A 21,360-nucleotide genomic window follows, 5' to 3' on the forward strand; every position below is an offset into this window, starting at 1 on the left:
GCACACATGCACACACACACATGCACACATGCACACACACACAGGCACAGAAGGCTCTGACACATGGGACTGCAAGAAATGAATTCGGTGCTGTATATTTGAGTTTAGTGGCGTCAAGTCTTGTGTGGGCCTGAGCACTGACCCAGTGTCTGCACACTTACATAGACACATGCACACACATATGCGCGCACACATACACACACAGAAGCACACTCACATGTGAACACTGCTGAGTGCAGCACTGCTGAAATGGCATGTCTGTCATCTCCGTCTGCCTCCTACCTGTCATCTCCGTCTGCCGCTCCCTGTTCACCCTACTACCTACCTCAACCAAGCTACTGCTTCAGCTCTTTTTGAAAATATTATTGTTGATTTAAATTGCCCCAGAGTCGTGTGCCCCCATCTCACACAAGCCCCCATCTATCGCTGGTGAAAAATTAAGGAAAGGCTAAAATGTCTGCCCTCTGTTTATATGGGTTTTATATGGCATGATTTTGTTTTATATCGCTGTGGCTCACTGTGCACCAAAGGAGGTTAAAACAAACTTGTGAATAGCACTGAACCAGACATGCTCACAGAGCACCGCACGTGTAATATGTCACAACAAGGCAGATCAAATAGAGTAATGTTTTACTTACATTTTACATACATCAGGGCAATTCAGGCACATTGTCACAACACACACAGTGGTCAAAAACAGAAAGGCAGGAAGACAGGCTGAAGTACAATAGGAACATGAATAAAACAGAACAAGACAGGAAACGGGTGCACATGATCAGAAAGCCAGGGATGACGATCTAGGTAGAGGACGCCAATGGGTGGATGCAGGTTCAATGTCCTCCACATGCCAGGAAGGGGGATGATGGGAAATGGTATCCTAGCTGGGAGGTGACATAACAGTATGGAACCTGAGGATCACTTAAAAGGTGTGAATATCTGTAGCATCAACTGTACTGACCCCATAATACTGCACACTGTTTTCTGGTACTGAAGTTGTGGTTAACGGGCATTAACTTTGTCACCCTTATGTCAGTAAATTCACACATTTAGAGGCAGTGGTTTTTATTAAATAATTATTATAATTATTATTTATATTATTATCTTGTAGTTGTTTATTTTTAATATGACAGCTGAAATGCCATTCCTCATTTTCCTTCTTGGGGTCAGTAATGTGTAACCATAATGATGATCAGACAGTATAATGATTATGTCTAGAATAGCTTTCTCTAGATTCTGCTTAAATGGACGTTGGTGCATGGTGACATAATTAAGGTAGCCAAGGTAAGGTGTGGATTTTATTGTGTGAATAAGCTTTGGGGAGAAGACTTTAACTTACTGGGTGTCTCCTTCGTGTTGACAGTGTATGAGCTATTTTTGCCATCCATTAATCACAGTGCTAATTTGTTTTCACATGCCTCTGCTGACAGAAAGTGGCTATTATTTTAGTACCAGGTCCACACTCACGCCCTGCCATCCACCATCACTCAATCTCTCTCCCCCTTCTTTATTGTCTTTATTCTCTCCATTGCTTGACCGTTTGGACAGGAGCGGTAATATTAGGCCTCTCGTGCCGTAGGTTAGCAGTGCCATGCGTGTGTGCATGTGTGCGTGAGCAGTCGTTTGTCAGGACTGTCGAATGCTTGGGTGCACGTGATGGCAGTTCTGATGGCAATGCCACTCCTCAGCCTCTTGCAGAGATGTTGTTTATGGCAGGAGCCTTGCTGAACTAGGCTAAACACACACGCACACACACACACACACACACACACACACTCACAAATACACACGCATGCAAACAAGAGGAGACCTATACACCAAAGCACTGCCAGACAACATGACCCAAAGATATTCCCAAAGATATATCTTTCCAGAAATGAGCACGGAATTCAGTCAATAGATATATAGAGTTAACACCCCACTTCTTACAAACACACCCAGACACACATAAACACAGACACATGCACAAACATTCTCTTTTACAAAGGAATGAAAAGAGAAGACTCCAGGAGGAAGTTTACTATGATGGTCGACATGTGTGCATGGTTCTAATTTCCTTATCATTGAGTATGGGAAAGTGTGTGGGGCGGGGGGGGGGGGTGCTGTAGAGGAAAGAGTATGTTTTGGAGAAAGGGCCTAGACTATGATATAGTGTACAATCAGAAAGAGCATGAGAGAGAGGGAGAGAGATAGAGGGAGAGACGGACTTAAAGAGAGAGGGAGAAAGAGAGAAGTAGAGGAAGATGAATTGGGCCCTGTGGCCAGACCTGAAAAGTGGATAAATGTCTGAAATAACACATTGAGAGAACCAATCATGGCTTTGGCAACCCGACCATGAAAAGAACAACTCCATTTGAACTCCTTCACTTTCTTTCTTTTTTCTGTCTGCTCCCCTCACCATCCTGCTTCTATTCTCCTTCACACACTCTTCCTGAGCCTCTCTAATAAATGGATGACCCACATTGGCCCTGGTGCCTCTCTTTTAACCTGGGATGAATAACTGTACATATTCAGGAGCTGCTCCACAAGCTCTTTGGTCTTTGTTTTATATAAACATAAAACAGTCTTGCAATACATCTATTGCCAACAAATGCATCCAGCGTACAACAATACAACAGAACTGTTTGAGGGTGTATTTTTGTGGATTTCCTGAAGTGTGCTGGCAAGGTTGCAGGCCTGCACATCATTTGATGTTTTGCCTTCCCTGTTGTACTGGGGATAGTGTGTGTTATGTATGTTTCTGTGTGAATGTGTGTGTGTGTGTGTGTGTATGTGTGTGTGTGTGTACGTGTACGTGTGTGTGAGTATGACGGCGCCGGCTGTTTCCATTATTTTTTGTCCATCATCAAGGTGCTTTTAAGGCTGGGGCCCAGGTACAGATGACATAATGTACCGCCTATGTCTGCTCCTTTTCCTGTGAGGTAATTAACGAGCATGTGCTTTTAACGAAGTTTTGCCCAGGCAGGAGTTAAACCAAACTAAACATCGTATATCAGCGCCGAAGCCAGGAACCTCTTCACCACAGATAGATGTGTGGAGAAAGAGACTCTGGTCAAAGAAGGAGAGAGAGGAAGGATGGAGAGGAAAAAGAGATAAACTGGAAGAAGATGTACTAAAAGGAGTAGCCAGAAAAAAAAAGACAGGAAAAGGGGGAGGAGACATATGGAGAAAGATGTGGTGAGGGGTGGTAAGAGAGAGGTGCGCAGAAAGAAAGAAAGAAAGAAAGAAAGAAAGAAAGAAAGAAAGAAAGAAAGAAAGAAAGAAAGGCACAAAGAGGAAGAAAGATGGAGTGTGTTGAAAAGGGGGAAAGGAGAAGGAGGGAGCTCTGATCAGGAGAGTTGCACAGGCCTGGTACTGAGTGATTACACTGATCCCACAGATCTCTACCTGGGGCTAAAACCAGCACTTGAGGAAAGCCAGCAAGTGATGCTATCAGGGAGCAAATAAAAGTTATGATTAGAGTTTCCCAAACAGTCATTCACTATGGAAATGAGTCAAGTTGTCTCCCCTGGGCTGATCTTGTGTTGTGGTGTCAGTGTACCACCCAAATCGTACTCTAACTGGAAAGGGTGAGTTTAGAAGGGAGGTGGTGGTGGTGATGGTGATGGTGGGTAAACCTGATTTGTCATGGTACTTAACTACAGAGTTGCGTGGCAGATATTTCTGCAGTACCCATCAGCACCAGCGGAGCAATTTGTGGATGTGTTTTTAATAAGTCAGTCAACTCCCTAATACATCACCCCTGTGTGCTGCCTCTGTTTTCTCATAAGGGCACAGAAAACCTCTTTTTAACATCTAAGTGCATGTTAACGTCACTGTTGATTAATGTCAATGACAATGTTCAATGTAAAATCGGATAATAAATCGGTTATTTCTGTGTTTATTATTGTTGGCCTCTGAGGCCATCAGCATTTAATCCCAATCAATAAAGCTATTCTGATTGGTTTTACAGTTTTTCTATTCTCTACCGCTGATGAACAGTATCCAAACCACATAAACAATATCCAAAATACAAAAACATCCAAAATAAACAGCTTTTGCATAGGTAATTATCTTGTCCCATTTACACTTAAAATATCTACAAATGAAATGCTAAGAAGGTGATGGCGACCTACAGATAGAAGTGACTTAACATCACTGGCCTACCCAATAAAATATGTCAAACAGTCCCATACATATGGGAAGTCAGATGTGCTACGGTGCTGCCTAGAACTTCGTGTTAGCATTAAAAGACCAGTTTTTTTTTTGTTCGTTTTGTTTTTTTTGTTTTTTTTGTTCGTTTTGTTTTTTTGTTGTTTTTTTTTTGCTTCCGCAGAGAAATCCTAGGTTGATTACAAGGTACCACACGGAAAGACATACGTTAATTCCGACTCATAGAACACGTTAAATGAACCTAACAGCATACAAATTAATATGAAATGTGCTCATGTATAGCGCGCGTATTGCAATTTGGCGGCGGGCGACGACGTTTATTCGTAAAGCCAAACACACATCTGAAAGGCCTTGTTGTTCAGCTCCCGAAAACACTAGTGGCAGATAAGGTTCGGCCGGTTGCTACGGCGACGTAACTTTCTGGAGCCAAAGCGCAATTTTGGAAACCACAAAATCAACAGTGGCATGATGGACAGAAAAGCGACCCGAGGAGAAAAGAAAGCAAGGTGTGTTTATGAAAGCCAGGGACAGCAAGTCAAACGGGAAACGGTCAAAAATGGATCATTGTCCGTCAATTAACGTCAGGAACATTGATCATTTAGACTGTTTAAGTTTTTGGCTTTTAAAATATCCTCAATATGTTTTAATAGAAAATTGTTTCATTTGTGCATGACCGACAGATGGGCTCAGGTTGAGGAATGTAGTGTGTGTGTGTGTGTGTGTGTGTGTGTGTGTGTGTGTGTGTGTGTGTGTGTGTGTACAGTAGTGTTTAGTGCAGCTTCGTTTTACTTTAAGGTAAACACATTTTTCACCATGTTCATATAATTTTATTACTTATACAACATGTTGCAGTAACTGTAAAGTAGCTACAGACTAATGTTCAATAGCAATTAATGACATAAAATTACTTTTTCTGGCACAGATAAAGCACATATACATTACATTAAGTAGTCATGATCCAATTATGGCTGAGTTTGGGAAAGAAAATGTAGGGAAAAAATTGGCTGCAAGATTTATAGATTAAATCCAGACCCACTGTAACAAAACCCTGAACCATCATGCAAACGAAAATTCTGAAATCTATGAGTGTGTCAGGGATTTATAAATTCCATGCCTTTTAATGGGTGACTCTCCCTCTATATGTGTGACACACGCATGGTGCTGAAAAGAGCCCGCATGCATGGTGCTGACCCATTAGAGCACATCTGGAGACTGCTCCTTATGGACCAATGGCTCTGAAACCAGACCTTGGATTTTCTCCTCTGTTGCTTTTTACTCAGGCCACTAGTGTAAAGCAGCCTTCATGAGAGTAAACCAGCGATTTCATAGCAAGACCATCAGCTTCCTCCCTACAAACATCCAATCGCTGGTAGCCCCCATTGTAAATATACATCTATTAGTGACTGGAGCCGATTCACACTAATTTGACTCTATGTACATGTTTAAGCACGGTAATCTCATGAACCTTCTTATCATAATGTAAGAAATCTGAACAACATTGGTGTAAGTAATAATACGTTTCAGCTGGTTCCCAGTGCAAACCCACCACACAGCTGCAGCTTGGGTGAGCCTGTCTGAATGTTACACTCCACGCCACAGTCTAGTGGGTGTCAGACCTGCAGATTCCATGACAGTTTACACAGTATCAAATCACTGAGCATTTCTGGTTTTGCCTTTACTGCTCCAATTAGATAAACTAAATCCAACGTGCTTATTTAGTTCCCCTGTCTTGATTTGGAGAGACAAAATCAATTAAACTGTGATACTGTTCAGAGGTGCGCAGGCTGCTGGCTCTTAATGAGTGTACCTAGCCTGCAATTAGGGGCCTCGTTTCCATGGAGCCTGGCGGGCTCTTCACTATATAGGACACAAGGAATTCTTCTGTATGTGTGTGTGTTTGCCTGTGTGTGTGTGTGTGTGTGTGTGTGTGTGTGTGTGTGTTTGTGTGTGTGTGGGAAAGGGAGAAACAGGGAGGCAGAGGGCCTGAGCCAAGGCGTGTTGTGTGTCACACCGGTTGCATGGCCGATTTCCACAAACACACGTCTCCTTGTGAACTTTGACATACACCCAGTGGCTATGCAGCCTGGGCTCACACTTTCTTCCCTGCCAACATACATTATTATCCCTACAGGAACTGGTGTGTGGGTCAGAAGAAAGCGGGCATAAACAAGACATAAGATCATTCCCAGACATAACTCGAGAAATACCCTACTCGTCTCTTTGAGTTTATGTCCTAGTCGGAGTCTGAGTCAGGCCCAGACATTGCATGGGAGCTGGTAGGCAACAATTGGTGTGATGTCATTCGACTGCTGCTGATTGGTCCAATATCCTGTTGTTCATTTTAAGTAAGACTAGTATTTTGGACTGGACTATTTCTTTAAGAGCTCAGCAGTTATGATGCAAATCCGATGGTCATAAAGAGTGAGATTAAAGCGCAATGCTGAGTAAAGATGTAGTCATGTCTGCTCTTTAGGAACTTATCCTAGTCCAATCTAATTCAGTAACATACAGAGATAGCCCAGCCAGCCTGTGTTTTTTTTTTAAATAAACAGTTTTTGTAACTGCACTTTACTAGACAAAGTAGACATAATTTCCATTTGCTAAGGGACAACTAATGACTGATTATTCAGTTCTGTTCATGCTCTTTGTGACTCAAAGCTGCTAATGTTGCAGGCTGTCGTGGTCCCAACAGCTCAGAGGTTTATTCTCACTTCGGGGCACCACCCTTGGCATTTAGTGTGAATTTTAAGGCCAACCCCATGACAGGTGTGTTTCCTGAAATAAGTTTAGGTAATTTTTTAATAGTTAACTAGTAATTAGTCATAAAAATAAAATTAAATAAAGTCTAAACAAAGGACAGACATTTTCTGGAAGGAGAGCAAAATATTTGAAAAAAGGAGCTGAATATGGTCAAGGATTTATGAGGTCTAAGAGAGTCCGGAATAGTAGTGTTTGCTTTTAAACTCAAATTAGTGGGAGTGTGTGAATGTATTGGTGCATCGCAAAAGTCTAAATTTGTTTTAGCCATTTGTCTGCTTGTCTCCATTCAACCTGGAAATATTTTAATATTATAAGTTTGCTATATTAGGTCATGTCCCAATACTGATCAAGGGAACTGGAGGATGTTCCAGATGTATCCTTCTAAGGGAAGATTATCACGATACTTAAGTGCATCCTTAAAAAGTAATATGCCAACATATTTCACAATAATATACGAATTAAACAGATAATTTAAATAAAATAGTTAATTGTCGGTACATCACTAATGTGTGAGTGATTATAAAATATGATATCTGTCTGTAAAAGCACCCTTGAGTCTGAGAAAGGTGATATATAAATGTAAATAATAATAATAATAATAATAATAATAATAATAATAATAGGTAGCCTCTAACCTTCGTTATGAAAAATAAACAGTTAAAAATTAACCTGAAAAATTAACCTTAAAATAGCTTCACTGGATCTATCAGCAGTGATGTGCTATTAGCTAATGAGCTCTTAGGTACTAAGTACTAGGTACTAGGTACTAAGTGGATGCGGCTTCATGCTGATGTCATATACAATAGAAGCCATGTAATATGTCACCATAACACATTCTTTATCTCTCATATAAATCCAGATGGGAGTATATCTTGTGGCTCCTGCTGAGAAAGTGAGTAGATGTTTGAGTGTCTGGAAGTGAGAGATCTAAGCTCCCTCTTCGTCCCTCTTTCACAAGTCATGCAACAACAACAGCGACAGCAGACTGGTGGCCCGAGTGAGGCACACCCGGTCAAATCACACACCAACTCAACGTTCCCGTCTGCTCAGGCCCTCTATCCTGAAAGAGCTCACGAGGCTGAGATGAGAGAATTGAAGCTGGGATGAATGAAATGAAGCTGGAATAAAGGAATAGAAGCTGGAATGAGGGAATTGATGCTGTCTGTGTGTAATTAAACCACAACGATGACAACAGGGTTTCACATGGCCAGAAGCAAGCAGTGTTCTGAGGAATGTGCCAGATCCACTTGCACACTGGGGTGCTAACTAAAGATTCCCTGCTTTGGTAAGCAAATGTTCTTTTAGGTTTATATTTCGGCAAGGTATTGTGTTAGTGATGAGCCATGACAAAAGGCACACTAATGCCGATACATTCTATATAGGCCAGTGGCTGAGCGTCTGCCACAGATGTACGCTGTGGATTTTAGTGTTTATCACTCAGTGTCTCATGTTGCCTGGCAACCACAGTAACAAACAGGCCGAGCTTGGCCCGGCATATAGCAGACCTCCCGTGTCCGCACCGGCCAAGCGTGTTATAAAAACGTTGCCACCTTTGACAGACCACATGTTCTCCTGTTTGTTTAGACAAGCCCCCCTAACTCCCATCCATCACTGATCCACTGACTTTTTGGGGGGGAAAGAGAAGAAACCAGAGCTGTTGGAGAGAAAAGAGGAGGGATGGGGTTCCTGGTCACCCAAACAAAGGCAAACCAAAGCACAACCAAATAACATCTAACAAAGTCAAGCCTTCCTGATCTCCTCATTCCCTTTCTGTAAGAGCTGGGATGCGTGGAAGCACCGGTCAGTGAGGGTAATAGATCATTCTGAGGAGGGACCAGCTTTTCTGCTGAGTAATAGGTTTCCTCCCCAGAGAAAGTGTCCCCCTTAACATCCCTAACCTTGCCTCAGCTCACTGCAATCCATCATGTGCAAGAACAGAGCTAATGGCTTGAGTAATGGCCTGGGTGGGCATGGCTTAATCGGGAATCTTTATGGAGAGTCCTAGTAGAGAGCTTTCGGTTAAGACAGCGAGACTCAGAAGTCTGTGAGAGAGATGGCTTTCTGGGTCAGGTCATTTGCTAAAAGGGACTGGACAAAAATGACAAAACAGCGTAGAAGGAGAATCTCTATTCAAAAGTTTGAAATTCAGTTTTGTTCTCTTTATTGTAATTTTTGTTATTTTAATACAATAAAATGTCAAATGGAATCTTTTGGGTCTGGAAACATAATGGATACACAGGCCATTGTGTGGTTGCTAAGGACCTTTTCACAAAACCTGTGAAAAGAAGTTAAAAGAACCACATGACTGACTGGTTGTCTCCTGTGATGAAGTGTAACATGACCTGATATTATTTTCTTTCCTTTTTTTACAGGATTAATGCGGCCTTTAACGAGATGTTCACTGAAGTTAAGGTGGCAGTTCAAGGTGAAGTAAGCAGCCCCGGGTCCCAGGACACAAGGCCATGGCTGTGAGTGGCACTAGGGGTGGCTGCAGTCACACTGAACAGTGCAGGGCAGGGAGAGGGAGCTAGAAGTCACCCTCATTATCACGACACAGGCCCTCTGGGACACAGAGGTCCCTCACCAGGTCTTTACTACATGCAGCTCATGCTCGGACTTCATGATTGTAGGCAACCGTTTGTGACAAGCTGCACTATGAAACATTTTATAGCCATCTGGGCGGAGTTTAACAGATTAATGAAACTCGATGGATACACCTTTTTTGTGTGTTGCAGTGAGATATTGTAAGTGTGGGTGCTTGAAGGTTGGTAAAAAAAAAAGTATGAAAAGAAAAAGACATTCTAAATACATTTATTTCTCACACATTCTCAGAGTACAAGTTGAGTATGAAATAAGATATCAGTATTTTCTTTGGACCTCAAAGGGCTACCAGGTATATTCAACAGGCTATGTACCTGGGTCATATTTATAAAACCTTTTTACATAACAATATCAAGGGCATTTCTTGTTATGGGCAATTCATCTTAATCATACAGTATGTGAAGATAGGAGGATGTCTGACAGCTGAGTTTAAATATATCCACTAAAGACACATTCATAACTTGCCTATATTTCCTCTGAACAGTGTTTTGTACGCTAGCACTATTCCTAAGGTCACCATGAAAGAAACCTTAGCTTTAATTTTACACTTACCTTTCAACACTTTTGCCACTTTTATTGATATAAAAGTCATAATATGCATACAAATGGGTCTCAATGGCGCATGAGTTTAAATGGTCCAGAAGATTTCAGTCTCTAGATGACAAGAATCAGAATGATAAAAGCAAGGATTCAAATTTCATGCTATTTATGGAAATCCATTGTTGTGCAAAGCAGTATAGCCTGTTAGATCAGACATCATTATGTTGCATTACACATTATAGTAAAATGAAAATCCTTTCCTGTTCTTAATGTAACTTATTATTTTCTATACTTGTCATGCCAGCACCAAATGATACAATGCCCCTCCTTATAAGTCGGAAACATCCCTTTACCTGCAGGGTACCACTGTGCCTTGTGCCTCGTGCTCTAATTTCAGTGCATGTGACAAGGGGCCTTTGCATGTGGCTGCGTGTGAGTTGTCATGACGTGGTTAGCCCGGCTCACTGAACACGTAATAAACTGCATTAGACACCTTATAAATCCAGCAGCATGGGGAAAGTGAATAGCTAACATGATATACGACCATCTGATAGACAAGTAGACGTGAGAGGAGTGGGTTGGGTGGGGCGGGGAATGAGAGGATGGAGAGTGGAGAGTGGAGTAGAAGGGTGTGGCTCCAGCATTTCACACCTCCTCTGGTAGAGGAGAGCTTGTTTTTAAAGAACCATACACAGCTAGAAAAAGGTGGAGGGTGGAAAGAATTTCATGCCTACCTGCTCCATAATGAACAGAAATTATTCAGCCCCGTTTTGCAGACTGGCCGCGGACATGCCTTGCCACATTAGCACAGAGCAACGAGACTGTTTTCACTCAAAATAACACTGTTTCAACCTTGTGCTTAATTCCAATTTACATATGCCGATGGTTCCACTGGAGAAAGGGATGCAGGACGCCAGGCAATTCTGAGGTAGATCCAGTGTTTGTCTGATTGCTTAATTAATAATTCCCTTGGTACTGTAATTAATTTCTAATTAGTGAAGCAGCTTTGGGCTAATGGGAGAATTGGAGTGAGACATTTTGACAGCCGACCTTTTTGCAAAAACACGAAAGCTCACATAAGCATGCTTACACAGCTATGGTACAGTAGTCCGACTTGTTCTGGAGGGGCATGTTGTCAGCTTTTCTATTCTAAATTCTGCTTGAAATTAGTTTGTTTGCCTTTGTGTCATTAACACCATCATCAAGAGCCTAGCAGGCTGTCGGTGTGTCATCTGCTACGTGCCACAATTAAATGGAGAGAAATTGAGTGAGGTCATAGGTGTGGCCAAGCTGAATGAATATGACCGCCATTCCCGTTCTGAACTTGATAATAACTTGCACTGTTGCAAAGCGCTTCTAGACTGCTATTGGAATGTGCTGCGTTGTATAGGAGATCTGAATCAGTAGTGGGAACCTGATCCTAGATTAGGATGAGCCACAGCCCCCTCTCTCTCTCTCTCTCTCTCTCTCTCTCTCTCTCTCTCTCTCTCTCTCTCTCTCTCTCATTGTGTATGTGCTCCCCTGTGGAACAGACCACCAAAGCTGCAGAGGGGAGCCTGAGCAGACCTGCAAAGCTCCTCAATAACACAAACACTCTTTTTTCCCCATGACAAGGTTGGAATGGCAGAGTCTACCATTTAAGACCCTTTACTTCATGGCAGTGACTGATGGGAGAGGGCTTACACTCCAGAGTGAGTGCAATTTCCACAGCGCACTTAGCGCCAATTGCAATTAAAGGAACCAGGCAATTACTCTAGCAGATTCCAATGACTCGCTGAGACTGGATGAGTGATGGACAGGCGGCTGGTGGATGAGGGCGGTGATGCCGGCTGTTTTAACCCAGAGTAGTCTGCAGTGTGGGGGGCCTGGGTACGTTAGGCAGGGCCTCATACTCAGCCTTCATCCCTTCCCCCATGTGTGGGAAGCAATTGGGTTCATCCTTGCGAGAAACTGGACCTCACTGACACATGCTTGCGTAGTGGGCCCAGGTGGCATCCCTAACCTCAGATCTTCATTCTTGAGGTATCTCATTGCAGGCTTCTTCTACGCTCCTGTGGCAAGACTGCTGGCCAATCCAGAACTGGCTAGCTGTTTGAATAAAGCCATGGGTAAATATTGTCTGAGACCAAGTCAACACTTGTGTCATACATTTTCAATTTGGACTTCAATTAAGTCCATTTATTTTTTCCCCTTGCTTAGGAGGAAAGAAAAACAGGGCCCGGGTAAGACTAGAAAGATTTGGCGAGCTTAAACAAGGTGCCAAAGGCAGTCAGTCTACAGTGCCACAGTACAACAACACTGTGGATTTAGTGAATCCCTCTGGTTATATGGATAATAGTGAATCCCTCTGGTTATATGGATAACTGCCATAAAGATACCACTGTTTCCTATTGCTACACTCGCCTTGATTGTAATCTACATGTTTTTAAGAGATTTTGACCATATTAACTGTAGTTTTGTGGTTTCTATAAATGCATGTAAAACCTTCCCAGTGCATGCTGGTTGGCAGCAACTGTCTGCAGTAAAACATTGCAGTTCAGACCTAGTCCCACAAGAGGGAGCAAAACCCCACTGGGACTAGGAATTGACAATGTGGTTACATAAACTTGCAATAAAGGCTGCCTATCTCTATGTAAGATTACTTTCTTCAATCCCTCCTTCTCTTTTTTCATGACTTCTCCGCACCTCAGTTAAGATCCAGAGGCGAGCTCTTTTTTTCCTCTGGAAGGCTGGCCCGTGCCGAGATATTCGCAGGTTTTAACACGCTTGACATACGTGTAAGCAGGCGTGACGCGGCATTTATACATCGCACACTATCAAGTCAAAACCCGCCGCCGTGCCAGTCACAACAAGCTCTCGTGACTGATTCGCGCTGGTCGGCCTGAAGCAGATGGAGATTTATGACATATTTTGGTACAAGAGCCAGCCTGTGCCCTGTGGCTACATCCAAAGCCTGTGAGAGGGATAACTGACAGTTAATCTGTCAGTCACATTTTCCCGTTTTATTCAAATCAAGCACCTGTAAGCACAGATCCTAAAAAGACAAGAAGCCTGAGAGTGAGAAAGAACTTGTGTATGGCTGTAACAGGATGTATCCAAACCAGGTGAAAAACACACACTCATAATCCACAGGTCACACTCTTCTTCTGTTTCATCTAATTCAGTATAATGGGTCCAATTTGATTGCCATTGCCTAATGACGATAATTAATTGGTCCTCCTGGGCTATTGTCATAAGCCAACCACCAACCTGAGCGAAAGAAAACACGCAGTCTGGAGCCGTGAAAATAAATAGAGTTTGAATGTGAGATTATTACACTCAAATGAGTGTTTAAACTATGCTCTGCTTGGCATGTGTCTGTGAAAACAGACCAGACTCCCACACCCACACTCTCCATTCCAGGACCCCAGCTAATGCTGTAGCAAATTACTTAGCAAGACACAGTTCTATAATAAGGGGATACACCAAGCCACCGCACAGTGTAATTATATCTTAAAGCAACCTGCATGTTAACCTGTGCTGCTGTAATAAACCTTGGTTATAACCACAAAATCGGGAAATTAAAATGTATTTAACAAAATGTTCAGTTTACCAGGTCTGGTGTATCTGAAAAAGCATTTCAAATCCAGCATTTTAACAACAATTAACTCTGAAGAGTCAGAATGTGGGGAAAAGAAAATCAAAATGTTTTATAAGTTCAATGTTTACAGTTAAAGTTGGTTAAAGTATGTGTAGCTCTTTAGGTATAAAAATGTTGTAATACTCTGTAGTTGGCCTGATTTTCTTTTATAACCTTTTAGTTTAGATTATGACATAAGAGGAACATTTTGGTTACCGATTAAAAGATTTGAATCACATTGAATTCTGCAGAAGCCAGAGGTGAGTCATCAACTGCTATTTTAGGGAAACATATCCATGCAATGTTAAAAGGAGACACTCATCCTTACAAATTTATATTTACTCTTTAACCACTGGGAGACTAGACTATGCCCTTCCAGTTAATATATTCCGACTGCATTCACTCACTGACTATTAAAACAGATCAAAGGAAAGCTAAAGGCAAACATGACATACTCAGTACTGTGATGTGTGTGTCTGTGTGTGTGTGTGTGTGTCATCATAGTCACAAAATTAGATTGCTACTTAATGAGCTCACTGACAGGAGCTGGATAGCACTTTGAATGCAGGCATAGGAGTTGAACAAGTGTCACCTACATCCTTCACACTGATTGCTACTCATAAATGTACTGGCAAAAGCAGCTTGAACTGCTTCGATGAGTTAGTGGTGATACGTTAACGGCGGGAGTCAGCAGAGAGAATGATGAATCAGCACATGGCTTGGCGGTCAGAGGGTGTCTGGGGGAGTATGTTGGCACAATGGTACAAAACCAACAAATTGGCTCAGTGTGGATAGATAGATAGATAGATAGATAGATAGATAGATAGATAGATAGATAGATAGATAGACAGACAGACAGACAGACAGATAGATAGATAGATAGATAGATAGATAGATAGATAGATAGATAGATAGATAGATAGATAGATAGATAGATAGATAGATAGATAGATAGATGGCTGTTGACTTTGTGAAGGCCTGCTCTGATCACTGTCTACTGCACACTGACAGCTCCTCCTCAGAGACAGTGAGGAACCTACATGAGCAGGTAGCTGAGTGACCTTACATCTCAGCCCCATGTACTGAAAGCCCTCAGCAGCACAACCAATTCTCATGGTTGCCTAGGAGATGTGTGAAGGCCTGTTCATCTTTAGCATGTCACGGGACACCACTGAGTGCATGCTGACCGTGTGTGTCACCATCAGGTATAGCGACCCAACTGCTAAATACAGTGGAAATGGATCAGAACTGCATGCTTCCCATTTGGTGCAACTGTCACCGTCACTGCAGGGACATGCAAGCTCTGCCATCTCCCTCCTGCGGGATCTCCACCTGCCACCTGCCAACTTACACACTGTTCTGGGATCAGGGTCCAGGCCCTACTCCTGGCCCTCCTAGCCATGCTGCCCAACCCTCACCCACGCATGGGCCGCTCATATTGCTTTTGTACAGTTGTACAGTTAATTCTAAGGCTGCTACTTAGATTGGGTGACATATCATATGCTACTATTATAGTACCTGCACATGTACTCCACATGTGGGTGTGTTCACATTTGCATGGGTGTGAACACCCATATTTGCACTCTTTAAATATTTATGCGTGATATCTTTTATGTTGTGCCGTGCACCTACTGTATTGTGTTTCATTGTATTGTGGAATGCCTTGATCAGATTCCCTGTATTTAGTGGTGTGCATAATGCTTTCATTGGCACAGGCAAGAGCCTCGTCTTCTTAAACGTTACATCAAGACCCTGCAGGTATCTATGAATGAAATGACGGTTCTTCTTGAACCTTAATTCTGATTTAAACAGTTTATTGTCATCCTGCCAATAGAACACCAATCCCTGAAGCTGTATGCCTGTGAGAACCAATTCGAAATAGTTTCTTCAAGACTTACCTTAAGTGCACTGATAAAGATTTATCAGCATGTCACACCAGAAACAGTAAATAGTAATTCCATCAAAGTGGTGTTATCACATACAAATCAATACAGCACAAACAAACAATAATGTTGATGCTTATAGGCCTGTGCATCATCATCTGCACCAGTTCCAAACTCTAGTCATTATAGGAGAAACACCGTGACTGGTCTCAGATCAGGTCAGCAAGGAACACTCCCCTTGGTAGCCACACGGGAGGGGGTACTGTGATGCTCACATGCAGCAGCCTCAGGGTTGCAAAAGCAAAAAAGTACTCAGGAAAACAAACAAGAGATGGATGATTTTTGCCACATGCTATGGCATTGTGCTTGAGCTTGACCTGATACAGAGTAGTTTGCGAGGCGTGCCGTGCTACAAAATACAAGTCGCCATGTTCTGAAATGAGCGGAAAAAACAGAGCCAGGCTGGACGGCATATGTACTGGAAATGTAAACAGCTAGGTGGAAAAAAACAAACTTTTAGTACAAGTTCAAGACTTTGACAGCATTATGCAGGTATCAGTAGTTTGTCTTTCACATTGTGATTCATTCCCTCCAGTGTTGATTCATTCCCCTGCAGGTCCAAGTTGAAGTACTCCGTGTGTGTGTGTGTATGTGTGTGTGTTCAGCATGCGTGTGGGAGTGAGTGCACGTGTGCATGTGTCTGTGCGTGTGTGTGTGTGTATGTGTGTGTTTTGCGTGTGTGTGTGTGTGTTTTGCATGTGCGTATGTGTTTCAGCGCACATGTTGGCAGAGCACAAACACACACAAACACAGATCTCAATAGTTGAAATAAGGCTGTGTGTCATGCCTCCTGCTCTCTAAATGGAAGTGTTCACATTATATTGCCTCCCTTTTGTGGTCTGGCAATTTCACTCCCTAAGAAAACAGTCCTGACGAATTGCTGATAATTGAGAGAACTTCCAGGTGGCCAGTACAGGGGGCGAGGAGCGAGAGGCGAGGGGCTAAGGTCTGCTGACCACCTGGGACTGGGTCACTGCTCATTAGGAACCTTGAGTGTTGAGTGTACTCACCCTTGAGCTGGCACAAGTGTTAGAACTATGTAAAACATGTTTATTACTCATGGTAATGGCTGCTGCCGAGTGCTTGTATGCTTTGAAGTCAGACTGTGCTGTAGACAGGTACGAAATGTTTAAAAGCCATTATTTAGAGCAGTGCTAAATTTGCATGCTACGTGCTTATTGACAATGTGAAATAGCCAATGCACATGTGCTTAAAGCAATGTACATTTCTCTTTTGTAGGGCTATTCACATATAATGTATAACTTAATCAAAGCTTTAATTCAATGCATGATAAATTTAGCCTACCATAATTACCCAATACATAGTTCCACTGTCTCCGGTCTAAGCAGGGGCTCCTGACAGGCAAACGCACCACTAATTGTCCTGTTAGTCATTTTTTGATTGGGGAATCAGTGGCAACTTATGTCCATGCCATGTCAGAATGCTCTGCCAATGTTGCTAAGGCTGGTTGTATGGAGCAAGCTTTATAAGGCAAACACAACAAACAAACAATAAAGCCATCATTAACGTTTCCTTGGACAAACAGATGGGTGAGTCATTGAAAGCTTCTTGGCCAGCATCTCTCTACTCAGAATGTCATGCTTCTGCAGGGCTACTCCAGAAACTCTAGAAACTCCAGATTCATTACATCCCACCTCACAGGTCTACTCTGACCTGTTCTTCTGCCTGAGTTTGCCTCTCAAGACTTTCCTGCCCTCTTTGTGCACCTTTACAAGTTTTTTTTTTAATCTTCCTACTCCTACATTTCTTTTTCTGTCTCTTCCTCTTTGCTTCTCTCAACAGCCCTCTTTATGGTCCACCTCTCCTTCATTCCTACAATCAACACTAAGGAAGGCTTTTTAGTTCCACAATTTTCATTCCCTCTTGGGCTCAGGAGGCTGGAAACCAGACAACACTTTGTGAGGATTAATGGACTTCAGGGCCATCACAGCCTCTGTCTTTCTCCCCTACTGCACTGTCGGGAAGCAGATCTGTGCCTTGAGCTCTGGCTCTACACCAACACTCCTCCAGAGGGCCACATATCCACCAGCCGTTTTGCCCCTGGCTGCTATTAGCGATGAATCTGAGTCATCACAGCGGAATTTAAAGGAAAATGGGCGGGGCCAATTGCTCGGGCTGACCAGACGGCAACACATGCACTCCTAGACAGAGATTCAGCACACCGTGCTTTTAATACAGGAGGTCCAACAGAGAACTTAATTCTTTCTTTTGTCTTATTTTTATTTTATCTCCTTCCTATTGTCATATAAATATTAATTGCAATGTTTTACTGTAGTTTAATCTTATATATTTCATTCTCTAACCACAATGTCCAAATTTCAAGACATTGTTATTCATTCTAATATTCTCAACCTCTGTTGGTTTGGCCAAACATGTGTAGGATTAATTGTCATAGCACTGAAGTGACTCAACCTCATAACAATATGTGACAAGTCAGCGATGCTGTCCCGACTGCTCCAAATTCACACTGGGCCAGATCTGCCAAAAGCCACTACAAGTCTGGAAATGCATAAATTATTTTGTACTACAAGTCTACAAGTCAGCATGTTTTCAATATTGTGGGAGTTGCGAGCCAGTGAGTCACTGGTACAAAACTTTGCAAGAAATGCTGAGGCGTGAGACAATAAAGCAAAATTGAACAATTTTTTTTTTAAAAATCAAACAACCAAACAAAATAGATAAGAACAGAAAAAGCATTAGCCAGTGGTGTCTGTGGGAGTATGCACAGGAATGAATGCAGCAACAGATACGCTGGAGCACTGACAGATGGAGCAAGGAAAGAAGCCAAACTATGTGGCAGGTGTAGGATCAACAGTGGGAGAATGAGGTGAAGAGAAGGAAGAAAATACCAGAGTGAGGGAACAAAACAAGGACAAAATAAGAACGCAAGAAGAATGGCCATTAGGCTGGAAGTACAGCAAGCTGCACCACCTGTTCAGGGCATGTGTTCACAACCCCCACCATGGTTCTTACAAGGAACAGGGTTGACAAAACCCTGGAATCGCACCTTAACCCAGTGTGAATCGGAAACTTATTTTACAAGCTCCTGGTACAGAAGGGGCCCCCTCTTAAAGGGACAACAAAGTGGTGCTGCACACACAAAAACCCAGGGGCCCCAAAACATCAGCGCCGTCACCTTTTGCCTTGTGTAGCCCTGAGTGGATGTGTTGGGGTGGCAGGGGGTCATTGTGCTTGTCTGTTAATTGGGAATCACTTCCCTAAAGCAGGCCTGGAGGATCAGTCTTTCCCCTCCGACCTGTCTACACTCCTTTAGAGTGGGGATTTGTTTTATTTTGGAGACCCCTCGATGGCCCTTTAATTGTAATCCCAGGCTCCAGCTGGTGGAGTCATCAGGCACCAAAAGCCACTCCCCTCCCTATACTCATCTTCATACATTTCTAAGAGGGCCTGGTAGCAAATGCATCCATTAACCACTGAAAAATGATCACACACTACATGTCTAGTAAACAATGCAGTAGTTATAGTAAAACATGCCATAGTAAACAAAGTGTCATGGGGTTTTCTTTTTGTTGTTGTTGTTCTCCTAAGATATAGACAGATATAGAGTTTTCATATTTGATTTTTCAGATTTGCTTTAATACACTACTTAATACTGCTGTTAAAATCATTATTTGCACATTTTATCATTGCACATTGCATTGTAGCTATGTTAACCAAATATGTTAGTATCAATTGCAGTTAAATTCATAAATTCGATTTTGACTATTTATGCTATGAATTTTATGGATGTTTATTACTCTTTTTGTTGGTATATTTTTATTTTTACTCTGTTTGTAACCATTACTTTCAAATTATTATTATAATTTGTTCCTGCTTATTTCTTTATTCATTTTGTTTATTGGTTCATATGTTTGCTGTACATACAATATTGTACCACATAATGAGGTTAAGCAGCCAGTTTCCAGCAGGTGATTTATTTTGCAGCCAAGAAACTTTAAGAATTTTATACTACTGTGTTGTAAATGCCTTTGGCCCTGAAAGATACCTGACCTCAGTGCTGTTACTCTGCTCTGAAATTCTTCCATTTTTGTTATATGTCAAAAGTGAATTCATGTAAATAAACTGAACCGTGGCCCAATGTGATCCAATACCTGTGCTGAATGCATTATTTTCAAACACAAGCTAGTTATGAGCCCACACGCTCAAGCTGTTGTATATTTGCATCACGAGTCATTTTGTACTCGTTATTCTAAGGTCAAACTAGTTATATCCAAAAAACAACTTTTCAGCAAATGTTGTGTAAGCAAGATAAATGTCATCTGGTCATTTCTATGAGAAATATACTGCATTTAGGTGTTTCTGTTATGCAGATCACACACTTGGTTTCCTACATTTTTCAATTTTATGGTAATGAAAATGTAGATTACATTGTTGGTGTACTTCTAAAATATAGATTCTAGGTCTGACAGAATTGGTTTTTAAAAAAGAAACAGATTATGAATACTACATTCAGATACAGGCTGGAATTCTTCAGCGGGTCTTTATTGTGCATGAAATACTTTTAAACGTACCTTTTGATTTGATGTAAAGAAACAATCCATAAATTAGGGTAATGGTCTCCTTTTGTCAGTAGATTGTTACTATAGGCTCTCCCAAATAGAACAAAACTGAATCCCAGTTATGTCGAACTCATCTTCTCTTAGCTCTCACAAAGTGGTAGCCTTTGGTAGCCCATGCAGTAGCACATAGTGATAATACCCAGGCTCTTAAATCGCACTTGCTCCCATGGGCCATCTTATATTTGTAATATAATCACCTCACCAGTCAGTTGAACCCATGGCTTGTCTAATATTAAATCGGGGGTTATACAACTACCAGCTGTTTTAGTATTGATGCACCATGTAGATCTGTAGAACGTTTGAGCAGAGCCAAAACCAGACCGTGCAGGAAACCACAGCAAAGCCACTGATATTGTCATACACGAGACAAGTTTTGTTTTGTTTTGTTTTTAATAAAAGAAGGGTGCATCTAAGATTAAAATCCACCGAGATGATAATAAGAAGAAAAGTATGATAACAAAGCAGTGACTCACTGAGAAGTCTGGGCACTTCACGCACCTTCATGAACAGGAGAAAGCAAACAGTGTGGCTGTTGAACACATCAGCGAATGAACCGTGTCAAGACACCACAAATCGCTGGGGTTGAACAGGCGGCCATAGTCAGTACTGACGGCAGAGTCCTTCAACAAGGGCCAGTGGGGACTGAGTCTTGCTCTTTGAGGGGAAAGAGGGAGACATGTTCAGCACACATGTGAGGGATTCAGCCATAAGCAGGTGCTGTGCAAAACCAAGGAGCATTGAAGTCTGCTTTTGGTTACTCTCCTTGCTTTTTCTAAGTGGGGAAGTGAGTAAGTAACTAAAAAATAAATATATCAATAAATATTCCTGTTTGGTCAAATGTTTTGTGCCGTAAAGAGCTTGCAGGAAAAGGAAAAGCTAGCAATATTTTTATTTAAATGTTCTAGACAATATTGTGCAAATATGCTGACAAATATTCTGAATGCAAAAGTGAATACAAAAGTGAGGTGAGAAGGAACATTTGCCTGAAAATAATTAAGATTGTTAAAGGCATATAGTTTCTGACAAGATATTGTATGGCAGAGATAATTATTAAAAATAGCATTTCGAGAAGAAATTTGACATGGTCAAATGGTAAAGGTAATAAAGACAACTGACCAACTTCATGTTCAAAATGACAGAACAACCA

The 21,360-nt window shown here is 41.9% G+C and overlaps 1 long non-coding RNA gene across 1 annotated transcript in view; it reads right to left on the reverse strand.

The window, feature by feature from the left end:
• Positions 1-20,342, reverse strand: part of LOC113574312 (uncharacterized) — a 32,169-nt gene extending 11,827 nt beyond the window's left edge. Inside the window, exon 1 of the long non-coding RNA XR_003410312.3 lies at positions 20,166-20,342. This is a non-coding gene — a long non-coding RNA (uncharacterized LOC113574312). The remainder of the gene's footprint in view (positions 1-20,165) is intronic.
• Between the last annotated feature and the right edge of the window lie 1,018 nt (positions 20,343-21,360).

Source organism: Electrophorus electricus, chromosome 15 (genome assembly GCF_041902795.1).
Source record: "Electrophorus electricus isolate QZ-2024a chromosome 15, ASM4190279v1, whole genome shotgun sequence".
NCBI lineage: Eukaryota > Metazoa > Chordata > Actinopteri > Gymnotiformes > Gymnotidae > Electrophorus > Electrophorus electricus.